A 24,596-nucleotide genomic window follows, 5' to 3' on the forward strand; every position below is an offset into this window, starting at 1 on the left:
CTTAAGTGGAGAGCAAATGTTTTGAGAATGATGAGGGCAATTAATGTACAAATGTGCTTTACACAATTGATGTATGTATGGATTGTGATAAGAGTTGTATGATCCCCTAACAAAATGATTAAAAAAATAAGTTAAGGATTACATTTGAAAATTCAGTAGTGAAAATGTGGCTAATAACTTCATTTTCAAATGCATTTGCTTAATGGGTACACTGTGCACCTGGATTCAGCTGCTTGTTGCTCTCTTAAGTGTCTTTCTTTTTAAAAAATTTTATGTATTTATTTATTTTTTAAGTGTCTTTCTTTTGGGATATTGGCATATGGAGTTGTCATCATTTTTTCTGGTCATTTAATGTGTGAGAGAGTCATTACATATCTTATTAGAAAGTTATTTCCCTTTGTTTATAATAAAATTACATTTTAATATGACACCTCACATGAAATGTTATTGGGAAATAACATTATAATCAAAGATTTATCAAACAATTGAATGTTTGGTGAGGATATTACTGGTGAAGAAACCCAATTACTTGTGAGTTGTGGGCAAGGATTTCCTATTGGTGAGCTGGGTGGGTTTAGGCCAGTGGATATCTGTTGTTAAGCATAGAATCTCAATATTATAGGGATAAAAACATTTTAGAAATCATTTCATTCAACACCCTCCTTTAAAGGAACAGCCATATTGAAGTCAAAATTCTGTTTCTCAGGTCACATGTCACTAGTAGCCAAGATCAGAGCCTATAGACTTAGAGTCTTGAACTAATGACCATGACATTATCTCTCTCTCTCTCTTCCTTATATTGAATGTACTTTCTTAGCTCAGGACCATTTACCAAAAAAAATGTTGTATGTGTTATATTTGAAAGATTTTCGGGTGTCTCACCTTATTTATTTGAAGTTATGTTTTACTTTATACTTTCCTTGTAAATAGCTAATATGACTCATGATTTTCCATATCTGAATAAACAGAAGGAAACAAATAAGCCTTCTTGGTTTGTTATGCCCCAAGTCTTATCTTTGAGCTGTTCACTGCTGTCAGATTCTTCTATATCCTTGTGAGGTAATCACAGATGCACACCAATACACAGAGAGGTAGCTATTCATTTTCTGTGAGTCATACTCTTATTGCTTCAGATTTGCCCCCCACAGTTACTTAGATATATAAAGTTTATTTAAATGTTTCTTATGACTTGGGTGAAAGTTTATTGGACAGATTATCTGTTTTACATTCAATATTTCATACACATTTTCTTTCATCTCATTCATTGTAATCCCCTCTATATAACCCCACACATCCCACCTCCTACCTGTGTTTCTTGTCTGCATTCTTCCTTCTTTCTTAACCTTGCTGAACTTTGTCTGTGGGCAAATGCTGCCCGTTTGGTCCATACGGGCAAATGCTGCCCTTTTGGTTGATTATGCTAAGGTATGAGCATTGGTGTGAGCATCTCACTAACTTTATTGCTCCTCTTATAAACCCTGTCTACTGTTCTGCTGGAAATTGAGCTACAGGGGTGAGTTCAGTTACAGATGCAAAGGGTGACCAAGGGCCATCGTGTTGCATGCCCCACCAGTCCCATTTAACCAGTGAGCCTGGTCTCTTTCCTGATTGTCAGTTTTGTTCCACAGTTTATCTCCCAGTCTATTCAGGACCTTGTAATGTGATCCTTTCAGAGCAATTGATAGGGGTAGCTGGGCATCTTCTAGTACTTCTGGTCTCTGGGTCATGGAGACTGACATTCTCATGGTCCATTAAGCGGATTCTTTTAATCTGTCTTTGATTTTCATTGTTCTCCTTTCTTGGGGACAGGAAGAGACCAATAGTTGCACGTTAGCTGGCTGCTCACAAGCTTTCATGAACCTGTTGCTACTCACCAAAGTACAATATAGACTTTGTGGACTGTGCTATGCCAGTTGCCCTTCGTGTCCCCCAAGACTATGATCCTGAGCCCCTACATCCAGCGACTCATTCCCTCAATGTGTTTGATTATGTCTAAGAAGTTTTCATAACTTTGCCCCCTGTATGCTCTACGATTTTCATGGATATATTTGCAGCACAAGCAAACACCCAGGTATAGGTATACTGTGTCAAACCAATAGGAATTGGTGAGTATAAACCTGATCTCCCACACATCTGTTCAGCCTGCATGTCTGTCCATTCATCTTTTAGTAGATCACCCTTAATGCAGGGTTGAGTATATACAGAATTTACCTCTGTTGCCTTTAACTCTTGCACTCCCAGTATTTTCTTCTGCCTCGATCTTTTTTTTTGTCAACTTTTCTCTTATTGTAAATTGCCTTCCCCTTTACCCAACTTTTTGAAATCTACTTGACATCCTCCCCATTTGAAAAGTTTGTACCTACTGTATTTCTTTTTTTCTTAAAATTTTTTTGTTATTACTCTTAGGATTCTTTCCTTGTCTTTCATCTTGGAAACCTTAATTATAATATCTTGGTGAATTTCTTTTGGGGCCAACCCTGTTTGGGACTTGTTCACCTTCTTCAATGCCTATCTTCTCACCTCTCATGGTGTTAGGAAAAATTTCTTCCAATAATTCATTGACAATTTTCCCTGTGCTTTTTTTGTTTACCTCTTATTGTTTTGGAATTCTGATCACCATAAATTGTTCCTCTTGATGGCATCCCACATAATTCTCCAAGTTTTTGTTCTTTTCTCTGAATGTTCCTCTAAAAGATTGGTATTGAGAGATTTATCTTCATGCTCACTAGTGGGACCTTCCCTAAATTCAATTCTACTCCTTTGCCCTTTCAATGAATTATATGTCTCTGCAATCTTAGTGTTACTCTTTTGGTTTCTCTTTTCTATTTTTGTTTGGTTTCTAAATTTTCACTTTCTTTTGCCCCGTTTGTTTTGTCAGTTTTACCTGTTTTTCTGAATATCCTATTACCCCCCACCCCCCGCTGTATTTTTTCGATGTTGTCTGTAGCTTTCTTGATCTTTCTGGCAAACTATTGAAACGCCTAAATAGTATCATTTTTAATTTATCAGATAGCCCAGTGTCATTTATTTCTCAGAAAGGACTTCTTGCTTTGTGTTTTGGTTCCTTGTTTGAACCACTCTGTCTTGTTTCCTTGTGAAAACTGATATGGTTGCAGGGATGCAGTTCTTCCCTGAGCCAGGGTGATGGGGAGCTCATGCTGAGGGTCCCCTCCCCAGAAAAGACAAAGTAATACAAGAGGAATTTTCTAGCATCATGAATGATGGATCCATGTTTACTTTGAGACCAACTTTGTACCACAAATGAGTGCCACAAAGCCTACAATACTCGAACTCGTTATGCAGCCTTCAAGACTTTGCAAGAATGATATGCTTTTACTGCAACTTAGAACTTCAGTGACATGTTCTGGGAACACACACTCTGTTTCCATGCAAAGTTTTACATGGACAGATTTATAGAAGTCGTGTTGTGACCCAGTTAATATACACAAACAACTATAACAAAAATTTGCATGTGGTTGGTGTGGAAGATGATACTACTCTCCTGAGTGCAAAACTAGGAAGGCAGTTTGTACTTGGTTGCAAGCTTTGTCCAGAATGTACGCAGATAATACAATGGAAATGTGGACATCGATTCTGAAACTTTGAGGTTGTTATAGTTTATAACCCAGGGAAAGCAAAGAGAATTTTCTCTAGAAACCATTAAAAGGGAAAAAAGGCTTACAAAAAATGCATTAGCTGGTTCTGACAGACAAGTGGGACCGGTGAAGAGTAAGGTCTACAATGGCCAGGGCCCCCTGCTTTTCAGTGGGATGGACCTCTGCAACTGCCTGGATGAAGACTGCGGAAGGTGCTTCTCTGCTTGTCCCGCCTGTGGTTCTCTTAACGCGGAGCTGAATGCTGCTGTGACTGCGAGGGGCTGTGTGAGCAAATTGAAATCAAAGGAGGAGAGAGAATTCACAATAAGCATGCGGGATAATTGGTGGTATCACACTATGAGGTCCTTTCTCTTATTTCGAAATTCTGTAATTCTAAAGCTGTAGTGACATTTTAAACATGATTGCCAAGTAACCGAGTTGAAAAGCTCAGGGTGTACAAATGTTGCATCTGGGAGGTTTTCAGATACATTATTTGATGTACATTTAGATGGACACCTCGCTTCTGGCCCATTTAGGTCAGTGTAAACTAGCAGTAGAGTGTACAGATAGGTAGTTCTCAGCCTGCACAGTTCCCATATACACACATTCTAGTTACCCTACAACACAGTTTGAATTTCAGTTACTGTGATATAGCAGAGTAATTGTAGAAGTAGAAATTTCCCCATTCACCCCTTAGTCTCCAGCTCACTATAAAAATAACAGATGCATACCATGAACAATGATTAATCATATCTCTTTCAAAATCTGTCAATAATTGGTCGCTACACATCTGCTCTTCAGTTCACACACAGCAAAGCTTGTAGTTATGCTGTCTCCTTGTCACTCATGTGGCATTTTATAAAAATAGATCATTGACAGAGAGAGAGATGGCCAACAGAGAGAAAGGTGCTATAAGAAATAAGAATCAAACATAAGCAGAGTTGTAGAAATAAATGATCACAGGAATGTTGTCACTGTAGCTAGCTACTCTACGAGATTCTAGAACATGCAGCCAGATATCTAGAACCATGCCTCCAGATATGCAGCCCAAGGAACTTATCAAAGAGAAATCTATAACATATATTAGAAAAAAGTTGTGATGAAAGGATGAACATGCCTCAGGAAAAATGATGGTTGGGGCAGGGGTGGACCAAACAACTTTATGGTACAGGAACTCTTGGAGCTAGTGTGCAACATTGAGAGTACAGAGCATAGAGTACCGGGAGCTAATCCAACTTAGACAGTGACTAAAGGTGCTCACTTGTGAAAAGTTATTCATAAAAAACAAAAGGCACGCTGATATTACTCCATAAAGTCTTACTTTATTTTTTTCATAATTTTTTTGCAATGAATCATATACTTTAATTCTCAGGGTTTCTATTGTTAGAGATTATAGTGTACTAAATTATGTTACTTGGTTTTTGTTTTTTTCATATTTATAACCCAACAGTAGGAATTTTGGATATTTTGGCAATTAAAGAAAGATGTCAGATAATATAATTGTCAATACACCTAACCCTCAGTTCATGACTACCACATTATCTGACATCTTAAATTTATGACAGTAAAATGTTGTTCAACTATTTTCACGTTAGTTAATATACTTTAATGACATTGATGCATATCAACAAATGGTGGTAACAAATGCAGTGGTGGGAGGCAAGAGTGATGTTGACCATGATGGTTAAGGTTATGTCTGATCTTGCCTAAAATGGGATTCTGAGTGGTTTGACAGTTCGTCATGATGTAATCTGGCAGTTATGTAACGATGTAGCTATCTTCCATTTTTGTGATCTAATGTAGCTACCCGCCACTTTTGTATAATGATCATTTCCACTTCATGACCTGGTCTTTAGAACCTAGCCATGCCAATATGTGGGGAGTGAGTGTATTAGAAAATATTTGGAATTTATTTAGTTGTTTGCTTATTATTACCAAATTATTAAATCTCTAAGAATATTGGCTTAGTTTGCTTATCCTCGCCCCCACTTTTGTTTCTCAGTAAGAACGGATAGGAGCTTCAGAAAACAGGTAAACCGTTTTCATGGGCAAAGCTCTGGCTGACTTTAGAACGTTTAAAAGGGATTCTATTCAGCTCTCTATTTTGTCTTGTGTTTTTATACCATATGGCCAAGGGGTCTTAGTTATCTTCTACTTTAGGCTTTCTTATCAACTGAAGCTTTTTTTCTTTTTCTTTCTTACTCTGTTCTATTTTGGAGTCAGATGACTATCATCACTATGCATTAAGAATCTATCAGAAGGGAAGTAATAGGGATTTCCCTTTTGTTTATGGCCAGAAGCATTGATTGCTGATGAAGTATAGGGAGAAGTCTTGTAGTATTCACAGTGTTCTGAAGGTAAGGCTCTTTTCTGTACGGTGATGGAGCTGGCAATGAAAGCAAGGTCACATGAAATCCACTCTTACGTAGAAAAAATATGTTCCCTGGAGAACAACCGTTGTAGACCTTAGAAACATTTAAAAGAGTACTTAATATAGATTATGAAACTTACATAAATGTAATAAATTATCATGACCAGGAAATTACAGTATTTTGATGTTGGCTGGAAGTCAAATTCTATGGAAAGAGGGGAGGGCAACATACTTAAAAGAATCCTGAAGTAAGCCTCAATTTCCTGTCAAACCGCTCTGTGTCATGTTCTAGGCAAGTTCACACATAACCTTATCCATCACAGCCAGAATTACTCTTATATGCAGAGGAATGACAAAACCAGCCAATCAGAACCTTGAGTAAACTGTTTAACTCTTTTCAGGCTTGGAATGATAATGATGTGTCTCTTAAAACTCTTAAGATTATTGTGAAAATCAAATATAATAGCATTGTATGATTCATAAATGTGAGTCATTATAAAAGAACTGAGAGTATCCAATAATGTCATCTCTTTGAAGGTGACAGTAGAGAGAGTTGTAATTTGACATCTTTAATGACTGACAAAGGACATTGTGGAGATAGGGTTATGTACTAAGCCCTCATGGAAGAAACACACTAGTCTGCGTGATCCAAGGATTTTAAATAATAAAACCCAGATCTGAAGAGGGATATGGTATTGGAGTTTAAATTGTGAACACTAGTTTGCAGAAGGCTATGGATGATAGTAGAAGCCCAAAATCCATTTACAGGGCCCACCCATGTATTAAACCTCCAGTGAATTCTCTCTGACCAAAGTCGAGGCATGTGAATAGCCTTGTTATCATACAGAGAGCATTGTAAAGTCTATTTAGCAGATGTAGTTAGGCTAAAATATAATACATTATCATTTGATATCCTTTTGGACCCATCTTCAAGTTGTATCAGTTAAAAAAAGTGAAAAGACTAAGACAAAAAAAAAGGAAGAAAACAGGTTTTCTGTTTGAATGTAAAGTGTCCTCCAGAGGTAGAAGTGGGTAAGCTTATTAAAGAGGGATTAGATAAAGGAGCATCCTTAGAACTATACTAGAAATAATTTAGCAGAAACTGGCCAAACGATTATCAGAGATAAAGAAGTGTTTTTCTTTCTAGCATTCCTATTGCTCTCTAATATATTCAGTGTAACCACAGTACACATGTATGTGTCTACATGTGTAACTATTTTGATGGGTGTTTAAGCCTTATTATTGCTATATTTTTTAGCTGTGTCACCCTCACAATTGTTCTTATGTCTGAGCCCAATGGTGCATCACTTTGTCAATCCAGCTAGTGGAGGGCCTTTCTCTTGTTTGATGCCCTGCCGCTTTGCAAAGCATGATGTCTTTCTCCAGGGACTGGTCTCTCCTGATAACTTGCACAAAGTACAGGCCAAAGTGGAGACTAAGTCTCTTAATCCTTGCCTCGAAGGATTTATAATTTTGCAGGACGGACCTGCTTGTTCTTTTAGCAGTGCACGGCACTTTCAATATGCTATGCCAGTACCTCAATTGAAGGGCATTGATTCTTCTTTGCTCTTTCTTATTCAGTATCCAACTTTCACATGGTGCAGACAAGACAATTGAAAATACCATGGCTTGGGTCAAGTGCACCTTAGTCTTCAAAGTAACATCCTTGCTCTTCAGTGCTCTAAAGAGCTTTTATGTAGCTGGTTTGCTGAATGCAACACGTCTTTTGATCTCTTCACCGGGGCTTCCATGAATCATGATTGTGGATCCAAGCAAGATGAAATCCTTGACAACTTCAATTTATATTTATCATGATATTCCCTGTTGGTCCAGTTGTGAGGATTTTTGTTTTCCTCACATTGAGTTGTAATCCATATCAAAGACTGCAAACCTTGATCTTTGTTAGCAAGTGCTCCAAGTGCTCCTCACTTTCAGCAAGGTTGTGTCATCTCCATCTCACAGGTTGCTAATAAAGTCTTCCTCCAGTCTTGCTACTGCATTCTTCTTCATATGATCCCACTGCTCTGATTATTGACGTAGCATACAGAATGAATACGTATGGCGAGAGGCTACAACCCCGATATGCTCCTTTACTGATTTTAAATCATGCAATATTCCCCTCTTTTGTTCCAACAGCTGCCTCTTGATCCTTGGATATATTCTGCATGAGCACAACAAAAGTGTTCTGAAATTCCCATTCTTATCCAGGCTATCCACAGTGTGTAATGATCCACAAAGTTGAATGCCTTTACTTAGTCAATAAAACACAGGTAAACATCTTGGTATTCTCTGCTTTCAGGAAAGATCCATGTGATATCAGCAATGAGATCCTTTGCTCAATGGCCTCTTCTGAATGTGGTCTGTACCCCTGGCAACTTCTGGTTGTCAAAGTGCTCCTGCAACCATCGAATGATCAAATGATCTTCAACAAAATATTACTTGCACGTGATATCTGTGATATGGTTCTCTCATTTGAGCATTCCTTTGGGTCACTTTTCTTTGGAATGGGTATAAATATGGATCCCTTTCCGTCAGTTTGCCAAGGAGTTGTCTTTCAAAATTTCTGGCACAGACTAGTTAATGTTTCCAGCGCTTCATCAGCTTGTGGAAACATTTCAATTGGCATTCTGTTAATAGAAATTGAAGCCTTGTGTTTTTGGTGAATGCTTTCAGTGCAGGTGGGACTTCTTTCTTCAGTACCATTGGTTCTTGCTTGTGTGATACCTTTTGAAATGTTAGAATGTTGACTTGTTCTTTGTGGTACAGTGACTGGGTATTCTTTGGATGCTTCCTGCATCATTCAATATTTTCCCCATAGAATCTCTTTTAAAAAAATCATTTTATTGGGGGCTCGTGCAACTCTTATCACAATCTATCCTACATCCATTGTGTCCAGCACATTTGTATATTTATTGCCATCACCATTCCCATAGAATCTTTCAAATCTTGCAACTCAAATTTTTCTCGAGTTCTTTCAATTTAATTATATGTTGAGCATATTCTTCCTTTCTGGTTTTCTAACACTAGTTCTCTCTCTGCACATTTCATTATATATTTTACTTTGTCTTCTTGAGTATCCCATTGAAATGAGCTCTTCTGGGTTTTTTTGAGTTTTTTATTTAATAAATAATTTTATTGGGACTCTTACAGCTATTATAACAATCTATACATCAGCTGTATCAAGCACATTTGCACATATATTGCCATCATCATTTCCAAAACATTTTCTTTCTACTTGAGACCTGTATCAGGTCCTCTTTTTTCCCTCCCCCCCACACCCTCCCACACATGAACCCTTGATGATTTATAAATTATTTTAATTTTCATATATTACACTGTCTGCTGTCTCTCTTCACCCATGTTTCTGTTGTTCATCTCCCGGGGGTGGGGGGTATTCATTTTGATTGGTTGCCCTTCTCTCCCTCTTTCCCCCCACCTTCCCCCTACCCTCATAGTATTGCTACTCGTATAATTGGTCCTGAGGGGTTTATCTTTCCCGGATTCTGTGTGTCGAGAGCTCTTATGTGTACCAGTGTACATATTCTGGTCTAGTCAGATTTGTGAGATAGAACTGGGGTCATGATAGTGGGGGTGGGGTGGGGAGCATTAAAGAACCAGAGGAATGTTGTGTGTTTCATTGGTGCTATGCTGCACCCCCCTGTTGGCTCGTTCCTTGTTACTCTTCTGTGAGGGGATGTCCAATTGTCTACAGATGGGCTTTGGGTCTCCATTCCAAACCCCACCCCCTTTGTTTGCATCAAAATGGTTGTTTGTTTTGGGTCTTCTGATGCCTGATACCTGATCCATTGACACTGCTGTGCTTCTTCCATGTGGACTTTGTTGCTTCTGAGCTAGATGGCCACTTGTTTAATTTCAAGCCTTTAAGACCCCAGATGCTACATCTTTTGATAGCCAGTCAACATCAACATTCTTCACATTTGCTCATGTACCCATTTTGTCTTCAGCGATCGTGTCAGGAAGTTGAATATCACAGAATACCAGGTTATTAGAACAAAGTGTTCTTGCGTTAAGGGAGGACTTGAGTAGAGCCCCAATGTCTGTCTGCTACCTTAATACTTAACCTATAAATACATGTATATAGATGTATATCCCTATCATTATATATTAATATATTTACATATGTACATGCCAATGTTTATACCTTTATAAATGTCTTTTGCTTCCTAGTTCTTTCCTTGATTTCCTTTTACTTTCCTCCTGTCCTATGATCATGTTCAGCCTTCATCCATCTCTCTGTACTTCTTCTTGGCTACATTGCACTTGATCGAATCCCACCAAGCATTCTAGGCCTTCCTTGCCATCGATTTTAGATCTCCTGTTGTTCCCTTGTCCCTTGGTTTGTTGGCTCCCCCTCCTTTTCCCCTACCTCCTCCTCTCCCTTGTGCCCCCCCCGAACCGTAGGTCCTGTTGTTTTCTCCTCGGGATTGTTTATCCAGCCTATCTCATATAGATAGACATGAAAAAAGAGAAAAAATAGCCTATGAATAGTTCCAGGTGTGTCTGATGACCCTTATGAATGTTTTCCAATCGCGTCTGATGCAGTCCCAATCCTGCCCCCCAGTCCGAAGTCTATTTTCAGAATTCCTCCGGGACTTTGTTGCTTTGCTTCCCATTTTTATCTTTCTTTTATTAATCATTTTATTGGGGGCTCTTACAAATCTTATAACAATCCATCATTCAATTATATTAAGCACACTTGTACATATGCTGCCATCAACATTTCCAAAACATTTTATTTCTATTTGAGCACTTGGTATCAGCTCCTCTTTTCCCCCTTCCCTCCCCCACCCTCCCAACCTCATGAATCCTTGATCAATTATATATTATTATTGTTATTTCATATCTTACACTGTCCCTTCACCCGCATTTCTGTTATTCGTCTCCCTCAGGGGTAGGGGGCTGTCTATATACCCAACCTTGTGATGGGTTCTTCCTTTCTTCCTTTCCCCCCCTCCCTCCCTCCTTCCCTCCCTCCCTCCCCTCTCCACCCTCATGATATCGCTATTCCCATTACTATTCCTGGGGGTTTTATCTGTCCTGAATTTCACGTGTCATGAGCCCTTATCTGTTCCAATGTGTATAATCCAGTCTAGGCGGATTTGGAAGATAGAATTGGGTCATGATAGTCGGGGGAGGAAGGATCCAGGATGTTCTGCTCTTTGACTTCATCATTTCTTCTATTTGCTTTAGCTACTCTATGATTAAATCAAGTTTCAGCATCCCTTCTGACATCTACTTTGATCTTTTCTATATTTTTAGTGAGCTTTGCTTTCTTCATGTATGATGTTTTTGATGTTATCCCACAACTCATTAGATTATCTGTCGTTAGTATGGAATGCATCAAATCTATTCTTGAAATGTTCTTGAAACTCAGGTGGGATATACTCAAAGTCATAATTTGGTACTCGTGGACTTGTTTTCATTTTCTTCAACTTCATCTTGAACTTACATATATACACAATGGATGGTTTGTTTCACAGGCGGCCTCTGACCTGGTTTCAGCTGCTGACATTGGGCTTCTTTATCGTCTCTTTCTAAAGATGTAGTCAATTTGATTTGTCTGTATCCATCTGGAGAAGTTCACATACATAGTCACTTTTTGAATTTGGTATTTCCTATGTAGAAGTCTTTGGCTTTTCAAAATTCTCTTACGTTTTTTCCATCTTAGTTTTTATCACCAACACCATATTTTCTAATACTGTTCCTTCCTCTTTGTTTCCAACTGTGGTAGTTAGATAATGTTATTTCAACTTGAATTTTGAGGAATGTGTAGGGGTGGAATCCAACCTGTCAATCTGGTCACAGCCAGATGATGCCTGCTTGAGGGTGTGGCCTTTTTATAATGGGGAACTTGAGAGCCTCCTTATCTTTCTGCCTCTCCACCTTGTTGCCTGCTGGACCTCTGCCTACCTCCATGACCCCATGCTGGCTGCCTGACCCTGAGAGCTGTCGGTGTTCTGCCAGGTTTCCATCAACCTTGGATCCAAGAAACTGACTGTATACTTGTGGTCTTCCTGCCTCGTCCTTCACTTTTCTACATCACCAGTGTAGCTATGTGAGTCTGAGAAGGGTCTTGGCTTGCATCAGATTGGTGAAGTTCAGTTGGATTGGCCTGGGATGCCTTATTTTGATATAAGATTGTTGATATGAAGTTCTTTCTTATATATATTATGTTACTGGATTTGTTTCTCTTAACAACCTAATCTTACACACCAACTTTTGCATTCCACTCATCAATAATTATCAGTGTATCTTTATTATGTATTTGATCAATTTCAGACTGAAGACACTGATAGCATTCTTTAATTTCTGTATCACTATCTTTAGTGATTGGGGCATAAATTTGAATAATAGTTCTATTGACTGGATTTCCTTGTATGTGGGTAGATATTATCCTATCCCAGATAGCACTGATCTTCAAGATAGGTCATAGAAAGTCCTTTTTGATGATGAACGCAACACCCTTTTTCTTGATTTTGACATTCCTGGCATAGTAAATTATATGACTTTCTGATTCAAAATGGCCACTAACAGTTCATTGTAACTCACGAATATTGATCTATATGGATTCTGTTTTGTTTTTAATGACTTCCAATGGTCCTAAATTCATATTCATACATTCCAAGTGCCAGTTAGTAATTGATGTTTGCAATGATTCCTTCTCATTTTTGAGTTGTGCCCATCAGCAAATGTACGTGCCACAGGTGTCAGTCCCACAGGCTTTACTCCACCTGTGTCATTATGGTCAACTCAACTCTGCGAAGGAAGCCTTCCTCTGTCACATTTTGAGTGACTTCTGACCCGAGGGGCTCATTTTATGGCAGTGGTTCTAACAATGAATAGAACAATGCTATTCACTAGGTTCAGTGACTACCATGTTTTGATGCTATCCGGAGGGTTTTCACTGGGACAGCCTATTCCTTCTTCATAGTCCATTCTTAGTCTGGAAACTCTGCAGAAACTTGATCACTTTGGGTGAGCCTGCTGGTATTTGAAACACCAGTGACATGTCTTTCAGGATCACAACAACACACATGCTACCATAGTACGATAAACTGACAGGCAAATGGAGGGTTTTGTTTTGTTTTGAGCAGCACTTAGAAAATAGCATGGAGACCCCACCTGACCTCTTGCTTTCGTAAGGAGAATTAACTCTGCACCAGCCTTAGGCTCATGCCACAGGCAGATATCAGACATGCCTCCACCCTCCATCCTCCTTTCTGACACCAACAATTCCTCCCATGACACTCAGCTTCCCTACTTGGTTCGATAATCTGTTGCAATTCCACAGAACTCACAGACAATACTCATGATTATGGGGTTTATTAAGGATGCGAGGAGTCCTAATAGCATAGTCGTTATGCATTGGGCTGCTAATCACAAAGTCAGCAGTTTGAAACCACTCAAACTGTTCAGTGGGAAAAAGATGAGGCTTTTTACTGCCTGTGGTAGTTATATAATCTGGTGTCAATTTGAGGATTGACTGTGTAGGGGTGGAGTCTAGTCTGTCAATCGGGTCACAGCCAAGGAGGCCTATGTGGGCATGACCTTCCCCTGAGGATTCTAGGAAAATGCTGGTATTTCCTCCTTGGAGGTGGGAGACACTTCTTTCTCTCTGTTCACTCCCTTGGAGGCACTCTACTGATAAGACACAATGCTGACTCCCTGGGAAGCATCCCTGAGGAGAAGCTACCCTGATGCAGTCAGAACCATGGACCTGGAGAAGCCACGTAGAGACCCCTGTCAACACTGAGATGCTTACACTGCCACTGGATCCAAAGACTTTGTGCCCACTGGCCTGTGATCATCCTGCCTTCGGCGTCACTGCATGTGTTTTGTGAGTTTGAAAAGGACTTTATAGATCAGTATCGGACATATGGGCTAATATCAGACTTATGGGCTTGGACTGGACTGGGTTGGGATGCTTTCTTAATGTATAATTACCCTTTATATAAAACTCTCTCTTATAACATATGAGTTTCTATGGATTTGTTTCTCTAGTCTACCTGGACTAACACACTGCCTTAAAGAGTTAAAGTCTCAGAAAGCCACAGGGGCACTTCCCTGCCCTATAGGGCTGCTATGAGTTGGCAGTGAGTTTGGAGTTTTAAAAAAAATTTGTTTTTTAGGGAAGTGAACAAGCCAGGATCATAAGACATTAAGGATAAAGATGCAGTCATTGGTCCACACGAATACCTCTCTAACTAGCAGCCAGGTCTCTCTGGCCTTCAGCTTCTCAGCCTCCCTGTCCCTTGGCCTCTGCCTTGTTCTGTGAGCTGGGAAGTCAGCCCAGTGTTCTGCTTCACAGTCCTGTGGTCTCTGGTCTTAGCACCATGGCTCCTTTGCTCTGGTACCTGTACACTGGCCATGGCAAGGCAGGGAGGGATCTGGAACATGCTCTGCTGGTGGCTCAACCTTGGTGAGCCTGGGATTTCTCTCTTCCTGCTCCTGAAATGGCTCTCTTACCTGCAGAAGAAGGGCAAAACGGACCACTCCCCTTCATTAGTGCTGCCCACACGCCATTTATATGGTCCTGGTGGCGCACGGGCAGAAGTTTGAAGGATCGAACCTGGAAAGCACCCTTTTTCTCAGGAGATATTTAAAGCTTAGTTTGGTATTATACTATGAGAAGGGTACTAAGAATAAGATTCATAATGGCACTTCAAATCTGTTTTCTGATTTTATTTAAAATTTTTCTTTTAAAGCTTTCCTCAGCCTTGAATGTAAGTGCTTATTCCAAGAATTTATATAGAATCACATTTCTGGCCAAGTAGAAAAAATGACTAGTAGGTTCATTTTCCTAGAAAACGACCAGATGCTTTCCTAGAGATAAAACATAATCAAAGTGATCTTAAATGGAGTTGGTGGTTTTTCTGTAGTAAAATTGGCTTTAAAATATGCAAAGCAGAACATATTTCAAAGTTAGAGGAATGGCTGCTAGCTAGTCTCTGCCTCTCTCTGATTATATACAGGCTTAGGTGGCAGTTGAATTAACTTAGAAGCAATTTCCATTTGGGAAAATCATGAAGCCAGGCCTTCCCCTCTCTCTTGGATGCCGCTCCTGTAGGACAAGTTTGAGGATCATAAAGGTGACATTGTTCATGCTTTCTTGTTGTTTGCTGTTACCCAGCCCATCCCTGAGAATAGAACTGCTTGATAGAGTTATTATTTTGCAAATACAGTTTGCTGTGCTTTTTGGGTGTGTGTGTGGAGTTGCTAGATGGGTTTGAACCATTGTTAGTAGCCAATTGCAATCCATTTGCCCTACCTTGGCTCTTTAGCTCATGCTAGAATAGTAAGAATAACTTTCATCTGGGTGTTGGTGTGGAGGGGGTGGGGAGGGAAATGGAGTATATGTAAATCTATTTAGAAGCTATTTTTAATATCTTGACTATTAGAGACTGATAACACCATCAAAAGCTAAATACATCCTGATTTGAAAGTAAAATAACAATGAAGATAGTTTTTAAAAGTTACTCTGTATAGTTATTAAAATCTGGCTTTAAGAATACTTTGATTTTTAAAATCTTCCCTATCAATCACTTTATATGGTTATTGTATAACCATATATTACATTATTATGACCAACAACCAACCCAAGAGGCAGAACATGAAAGAGAAAAGACACAATGATCAGCACAGTGGATCTAAGAGTTTCCCCTGTAAGAAAATGGAGAAGGTGGTTGACATCAGGGAGAGCCCATCTGTATGGGGCTAGAAGCATAACTTGGGCAGCTGTCATATGCAGTAAACATCTCAGCTCTTTCCAAATTATTTTTAATACAGTTTTATTTTAGAACCACTTTAAGAGAGAATGAGAAAGAATGAGGAGAAAGTATATAGAGTTCCCATATACCCTTCACTCAATTTTTCTTACTATTTATATTATATGCTAGCATGTTTGTTAGTTACAAATAGTGGCCCAATATTGGTACGTTTGCACTAGCTAAAGTGAATCTTTATTCAGATCTTATTCATACTATATTCAGATTTCCATAGTTCCCCATCCCCCCCTGAATGTTCTTTTCTATTAAAAAACTTCATCTAAGATACAACATTTTATTTAGTACTCAAATCTCCTTAGTCTCCCCTTTGACTGTGACAGCTGACCAGTCATGGCAGTTTGAAGGATACTGGCTAGACATTTTGTAGAATGTGTCTTAATTGGGATTTGTCTAATATGTTTCTCATTATTAGACCAGGATTATATAGATCGCAGAGGGAAAAACCCAGTTTCCCATCAGGTCACATACTATCAACAGGACTATCACTGTTGATGTTGATTGCATGTCCAACATTGTAAAGTTACTTGTTTATGTCCCTTTTCTATGCTGAATTCATTATTTAAAAAAAAATTCCTTGTGAGTCAGGTAAAGGTTTATACAGCAAATCAGTTTTCCACCCAACAATTCATATATATATATATATATATATATATATATATATATATATTTTATATCATTGATTAATTTCCACAATGTAACATCACTCATTGCACTTCTGTCCTGTGTTTTGTATTTTGAGTGCCTTTAAATGTGAGGAACCCTGATGGATGGATTGTTTTAAGAGCTGTAAGAGCCCCCAATAAAATGATCTTCAAAAAAATCTTTTGGAGGAGTCCACTTCCAGCACTATCTCTATGAGACAGTGTTTTGCAGCTATTGGTAATGTTTTCAGCGGCTAATCCCTCCAGAAGTGGATTGCCTTTTTCTTCTTCCTACTCCGTTCTTCAGCTAGATGCTCTGCTGAAACCTGATCACTGTGGCTGACTGCTGGGGTTTGGAACACCTGTGGCATGTTGTTGGTGGAGTTAGATGCCATCAAGTTGGTTGTGACCCATAATGACTCTACACACACAGAAATGAAACGCTGCCCTGTCCTGTGCCGTCCCCACACTTGTTCCTGTTCTTGAACCCACTGTTGTAGCCCAGTGTCAGTCCATCTCATTAAGGGCCTGCTCCTCCTTCGCTACCTCTCTACCAAACACGATGTCCTTATCCAGGGACTGGTCTCACATGACAGTACTTCCAAAGTATGGAAAAGTCTTACCACCTTTGCCTCTAAGGAGTACTCTGACATACTTATTATTCTTTTTTTGGGGGGGTGGGGGGAAGGGGGTTGGCATTTAAAAGGGTGCTCTTTTAAACATTTTAGTAAATAATTTTATTTGGGGGTCTTACAGCTCCTACACCAATTCATACATCAATTATATTAAGCACATTTGTACATATGTTGCCATCATCATTTCCAAAACATTTTCTTTCTACTTGAGCTCTGGGTATCGGCTTCTCTTTTTGCCCTCCCTCTCCCACCCTTGCTATATCTTGTAGTAGCCAGACACCATCAGCTTTCTTCATCACATTAGCTTATGCACTCATTTTGTCTTCAGCGATCATGTTGGGTAGGTGAGCATCACAGAATGTCTGCCATACTTCGAAGACAGTTTGGTTTGTCCTTTAGCAGACCAGGGTATTTTCAACATCCATTGCCAGCACTACAATTCAACTGTACCAGTGGCTGTCAGCATCATGGCAACACACAAGCCACCACAATACAGCACACTGATGGAAGAGTGGGGTTCAATTTTTAGGTCTGTCTTTGGTTTGACTTCAGATTGAGGCAGGGGAGTGAGTTCAGGTACAGGTGTGAAGGACGACTCAAGGCTAACATGTTGGGAGTTCTAGCAGTCTCTTATCAAACTAGCTAGCCTGATTCTTTTTATGATTTTGAGGTTTATTCTACTCTTTTGTCACACTCGATCCAGATGTGATCCTTTTTACAGTGAGAGTATTAGTAGGCACTCTCTATTTCTTATGATCTCAGGGTTTTGGAAGCTGAGGTTCACATGATTATTAATCCATTAGGCTAATTTATTTCTTGTGTCTTCAGTTTTCTTCACTCTTGTTTGTTCCAGACAAAGAGAGCTCAATAGTTTATAGTTTAGATGGCTGTTTATAAATTTTTAGGACCCTAATTGCTACTCACCAAAGTAGGATATAGAACATTCTGTTTTGGACAGTGTTAATGCCCAATGACCTTGGGGGTCCCAAGGACTGTGGTTTAGAGCCCAGATCTACTTAGTCATATTCTTGGGAAGGAAATCATTTTGTGCAGCTCAAGATATAGCGCCTGGGGTCATAAAGGCTTAAAGGCAAACAAGCGGCCATCTAGCTGAGAAGCACCAAAGCCCACATGGAAGAAGCACACCAACCTGTCTGACCACAAGGTGTAGAAGGCATCAGTTATCAGACATCAAAGAACTGAAAATCATATCAGTGGGTGCCCGCTCTACTGACACAGCCACTGAAGACAAACATGTGCATAAGCAAAGGTGGTGAAGAGAGCTAATGGTGCCTGGGTATCAAAAGATATAGCGTCTGGTGTCTTAAAGGCTTGAAATAAACAAGTGGCCAACTGGCTCAGAAGCAACAAAGCCCACATGAAAGAAGCACAACAGCATGTGTGACCACGAGCTGTCGAAGGGATCAGGTATCAAGCATCCAAGAACAAAAAATCATATCATTGTAAAGGTGGGTGAGTGCAGAGTGGAGAGTCAAAGCCCATCGGTGGGCAACTGAACAACCCCTTACTGAGGGGTTGTGGGGAGGAGACGAGCCAATCAGGGTGCAGGGTAGCAACGATGAAGCATATAACTTTCCTCTAGTTCTTTAATGCTTCCTCCCCGCCACTATCATGATCCCAATTCTACCTTACAAATCTGGCTGGACCAGAAGATGTACATTGGTACAGATAGCAACCGGAAACACAGGGAATCCAGGACAGATGACTCCTTCAGAACCAGTGGTGAGAGGGGCGAGCCCTGGAGGGTGAAGGGAATGTGGGCTAGAAAGGGGAACCAATTACTAGAATCTAAGTATTGCCTCCTCCCTGGGGGAGGGACCGCAGAGAAGAGGGCGGAGGGAAACATTGGACAGGGTAACTTATGACAAAACTATAATAATTTATGAACTATGAAGTGTTCATGAGGGATGGGGGAGGGAGGAAGGAGGGGAAAATGAGCAACTGATATTAGGGGCTAGAGTGGGAGGCAAATGTTTTGAGAATGATGAGGGCAACACATGTGCATATGTGCTTCACACAATGGATGTATGTATGGATTTTGATGAGAATTGTATGAGCCCCCAATAAAATAATGGAAAAAAAAAGAGTTTGCAGTTATATACCTTCTCCTCGAGAATAGAATATCTGCATCAAGTCTTTGGAATTCTTTTACATGGATGATCGGTCTGTTTTCTCCCATTTGTATGTTTACTCAATAAAAATTTTAAAACTCTGTGTGAACTTATGGATAATTATTTTTTACTTTGCATCCATGTCAACACTTTTTTGTATTTGTTTTGCTCAAATTGTTTTCTTGGGAGTGCTTTCAGTTGGCTCCCATGTCCCTTGGTGTATGTATATGCTTTTTTTCTTAGCATTTCCTTCCTTTCTGGCTTTACAAGATGCTCTAGAATTATCTGGTATATTTTCTGCTACAGTCCTAGAAAGAGCCATCTGTCCAAGGATACTCGGTTATAGTATATAAGTTAACTTGAATTCATGCTGATGTCTCCAAGGGAATGCATTGCTACATGGATCATTCTAGCCTCCTCCTTTTGAGTATCTGCAAGCTCCCACTTCAGCAGTGAGAAACTTGGCTCCTTTTATTTAATTAAATTGATGGATTCCAATATACATATACAGCAGTAGCAGAATTATTAGTTTGCACTCCCATGGAAAACAACTTTAAAAATAGAGTACAGTGTTTATGCATAGTTTCTTTTGCTCATATGTAGTTTCTCTTGCCTTTTTTCTTACAGAGTTCATTAATTTCTGAAGTTAGGTTGGTCAGCTCCTTTTTACCCCACCCTTTCATTGAGTTGTTTCATACATTTGTAATATAGTTACAGTCTGCATTACTTCCTGGGATCCCTGTTGTCTTTTCCCACTGCTGCCAGGTCAATTCTGACTCACAGCAATGCACAGGACAGAGTAGAACAGCTTCTTAAGGCTTACAAGACTACAGCTTTACAGGAGCGGTCTCATCTTTTTCTAGTGGAGCAGCTGGTGAGTTTGAACCACCAATCTTGGTGTGAGTAGACCAGTGCTTAATCTATGACACCACCAGCACCTTCTTTGATGGCCTATAGGACTTAAAAATGGTATTATTAAGGTTACTTCTCTATGCTGTAAAGTTCTGTGAATTCTGTCATGCACTCACCATTAGAGTACTGTATCTCTCAAAAACTCACTCCCATCACTGTGAGTCAATTTTGACCCCTGGCAACCCTATAAGACAGAGTAGAACTACTCCAGTGAGTCTGAGACTGTAAATTTTTACGGGACTAGAAAATCTCATAATATTCCTGCAGAACGACTGGTGGTTTCAAACTGCTGACTGTGTGGTTATCAGCCCAATGCATAACCCACTATGCCACCAGGACTCAACTGAGTGTTATGTAGACCAAATTATTTTTAAGTTTTAATAATGAGTCACTTTTGACACCCTACCAAGCTAATATAAGCTAATATTAAGCTAATATAAATTCAAATGTAAATCAATGTATAATGCACATGTAGATACATGAAATAGCTAACAAATTTGATGATTTAGTTTTAACTTATAATAAAGATCTTAATTTTAAATATATAATTGTATTTTCATAATTAGTAAATGATATGACAAAACATATCATTGGCACCCCACTTTTCCTCATAAAGCAATAGCAAATGTTTGGATTCCATAATATTCTCCAAATTATTTATATTGTCCAAGAAAAGTACCTTTTAATCCAAATGTATTCTACCCAGTACTCAAATTTTAACCAGTGTTAACAATGAATTAAAAGTTATAGACACTGTGGGGAAACATTGCTCCCTGTGTGCCCTCATGTATTGTTTCTCTCCTTATGTTCTAGTGGGAGCCTCTTTGAGTTTTAAGTCTTTTGGATTCTCTTAGACTGATCCTTCATGCAGGCCAAACACGATGGCGCGGCCAGCGGAGCGCGGCCAGCGGAAAGTCAAAGGAAGTAGAGGAAAGAATTAGGAGGCAAAAGGCATTTACAGAGGTCTAAATACAGGCATCTACATATATAAATATATTTATATATGATGACAGAAATATATCTATGTACATATATTTATGTTAAGTATCAAGGTAGCAAACAGACATTGAGCTTCTACTCAAGTACTCCCTCAATGCAAGAACAATTCGTTCTAATAACCTGGCATTCTGTGATGCTCATCTTCCTGACAGGATTGCTGAAGACATAATGGGTGCATAAACAAATGTGGTGAAGAAAGCTGATGGTGCCCAGCTATCAAAATATATAGTATCTGGGGTCTTAAAGGCTTGAAGATAAACAAGTGGCCAACTAGCTGAGAAGCAACAAAGCCCACATGGAAGAAGCATACCTGCCTGTGTAATCATGAGGTGTCGATGGGTTCAGGTATCAGGCATCAAAGACCCAAAACAAAAAATCATATCAATATGAATGAGGGGGAGTGCTGCGTGGAGACCCAAAGCCCATCTGTAGATAATTGGACATCCCCTTACAGAAGGGTTATAAGGAAGAGACGAGTCAGTCAGGGTGCAGTATAGCACCAATGAAAATATAGAACTTTCATTTAGTTCTTTAATGCTTCCCCTCCCCTGCCACAAACCCCCGCTTTCATGATCCACAATTCTAACCTTATAAATCTGGCTAGACCAGAGCATGTAAACTGGTTCAGATAAGAGCTGGAAACACAGGGAATCCAGGACGGATAAACCCCTCAGGACCAATATTGGTTGTAGCCATACCAGGAGGGGAAGGTGAAGGTGGCAGGAGATAGGGGAACCAATCACAATGATCTACATATAACCCTCTCCCAGGGAGATGGACAAAAGAAAAGTGCGTGAAGCAAGGCATTGGTCAGTGTAAGACATGGAATAATAATATTTATTTATAAATTACCAAGGGTTCATGAGGAAGGGCGTGTGGGCGAGGGAGGGGGAAAATGAGCTGATACCAAGGGCTCAAGTAGAAAGAAAATGGTTTGAAAAATGAAGATGGCAACACATGTACAAATGTGCTTGACACAATGGATGTATGTATGGATTGTGATAAGAACTGTACGAGCCCCCAATAAAATGATTAAAAAACCGAACGGCCTTTGGGCACATTTCCGTAAAGCAGGATTTCATTCTTTAATTTAACAAATATTTTTAAAGTTCCTCTGCTATGTGTAACATTATGTTAGTAACCAGAGTTCCAAAGTGCAGATCACCCACATGGTGTTAGGTGCCATTCAGTTGGTTCCACCCAGAGCAACTCTATATATAACAGGACAGAACACTGCCCCAGCCTGCGCCATCTTCGCAATTGTTCTTATGTGTGCGCTCATTGTGGCAGCCTGTGTCAATCTGTCTTGTCAAAGAGTCCTTGTTTTTTGCTAGCGCAGCCCATTTCCAGGGACTGGTCTCTCCTAATAACATGTCCAAGTATGTGAAGTCAAGCCTTGCTATTCTTGCCTCTAAGAGCACTCTGACTGTACTTCCAAGACAGATTTGTTTATTGTATTGGAAGTCCCTGGTACTTTCAATATTCTTTATCAGCATCAATTTATATATCAGATATATAAATTATTTGGTCGTCTTTATTCAACATCTAACTTTCACATGTATATGAGGAGTTTGAAAATATGGTTTTGGTCTGACGCACCTTAGTCTTCAAAAGAATATACTTGCTTTTCAACACTTTAAAGAGGTCTTGTGCAGTGGATTTACCCAATACAAGGTGTCATTTGATCTCTTGACTACTGCTTCTCTGAACATTGATTGTGAATCCAAGCAAGACAAAATCCTTGACTGTAGGATTCAGCTGGTGGGTCCTAAGGGACGGTGTGCAATTCAAGGGAAGAAATTAAGAGATGGGCAAAAGTTTTGGGGTGCTCACCTTTGTGGTGTCAGGAACAAGGTCCAGGCAGGGAGAGGAAATGCATTTCTACATCAACTTATATGGTCTTGGGCATGCAAGCCCCCCTAATTACAGGTAACCATATATGTAACAAAGTGGCAGTATCGGAACCCTAGAGGTCCCTGAGTTCATTGGAGGAGTAACCTAGGACCAGTGCTGGGGGCAGGTAAGGGAGAGTGACTGTCCCCTGAGCAGGGAGAACAATTGCAACATGTCTGCTCCTATAGATAAAGCTGCTGGCTTGATTGCAATCAGCCATGTGCTTGTTAGAGGTAACTTTAAGGTAGCATTATATTGGGAGGATATTGTGGGGAATAATCTTAATTATGAGAATGTGATTGTGACTCATCTCTAACTCACAAATGTGAAGGCCTCCTTCCACCCAGAATCTTGGCCTCCCAGGCTTCTTAAATATGAGAATAAAGAATTTGTCTGCATATACTCTGTTCCCGGTCCTCAGTTTCCCACACTTGACAACTTCTATCTTTTCTTCATTTATCATGATGCTACTTATTGGGCCAGTTGTGAGGATTTTTGTTTTCTTTACATTATGTTGTAATCCGTATTGAAGGCTGCAAATCGTGATCTTTATCAGCAAGTGCTTCAAGTCCTCCTGACTTTCAGCAAGCAGGTTGGATCATCTGCATATCACAGGTTGTTAATAAGTTATCCTTCAATCCTGGTAACTCGTTATTCTTTATAGAAATTAGCCTCTCTGATTATTTGCTTAGCACACATATTAAATAAATGTGGTGAGAGGATACAACTCTGATGAAAACTTTTCTTGATTTTAAAACATTCTGTATTCCCCTGTTCTGTTAGTTCAACTGCCTCTGGATTCACGTGCAGGTTTCTAATGAGCACAATGGAGTGCTCTGGAATTCCCATTCTCCTCAAGGCTGCCCATAATTTGTTATGGTCGACACAATAGAATGTCTTTGCACAGTTAATGGAACATAAGTAAACATCTTTCTGGTATTCTCTGCTTTCAAACAGGATCCATCTGACATCAGAAATGTTCCACACCCTGTTTTGAATCCAGCCTGATCCTTTGCCAGCTTCCTGTTAATGTACTCCTGGAACCATTGAATAATCTTCAGTAAAATTTTACTTGCCTGTGATATCAATGATATTATTCTACAATTTTTGCATTCTCCTGAGTCACCTTTCTTTGGAATGAGGGCAAATATGGATCTCTTCCAGTCAGTTGGCCACATAGCTGTCTTCCACATTTCTTGGCATGGAAGAGTGGTTGCTTCATCAGCTTGTTGAAATATTTCAGTTGGTATTCCATCAATTCCCAGAGTTTTGTTTTTTAACCAATACCTTCAGTGCAGCTTGGACTTCTGGCTTCAGTACCCTTAGTTCTTGCTCCTGTGCTACCTCTTGAAATGATTGAATGTCGACTAGTTCTCTTTGGTACAGCGATTCTGTATATTTTCCCCATCTTCTTTGGATGCTTCCTGCATCATTCAAAAATTTGCTCATAGAATCTGTCAACATTGCAACTCAAGGCATCAATTCTTGAATTTTCTCTTGAGTTCTCTCACTTTAAAATATCCCGAGTGTGGTTTTCCTTTTTAGTTTTCTAATGCTAGGCCTTAGCACATTTCATTGTCATATTTGACATTGTCAACAGACAACTTCAAA

The 24,596-nt window shown here is 39.6% G+C and overlaps 1 protein-coding gene and 1 pseudogene across 8 annotated transcripts in view; both read left to right on the top strand.

Moving 5' to 3' along the window:
- Positions 1–24,596, top strand: part of DNM3 (dynamin 3) — a 731,348-nt gene that overhangs the window by 64,366 nt on the left and 642,386 nt on the right. The window lies entirely within an intron of this gene.
- LOC115872324 lies at positions 3,219–3,937 on the top strand (annotated as a pseudogene).

Source organism: Echinops telfairi, unplaced genomic scaffold (genome assembly GCF_000313985.2).
Source record: "Echinops telfairi isolate 266 unplaced genomic scaffold, ASM31398v2 ScPeMD7_7424;HRSCAF=8462, whole genome shotgun sequence".
In the NCBI taxonomy this organism is placed as follows: Eukaryota; Metazoa; Chordata; class Mammalia; order Afrosoricida; family Tenrecidae; genus Echinops; species Echinops telfairi.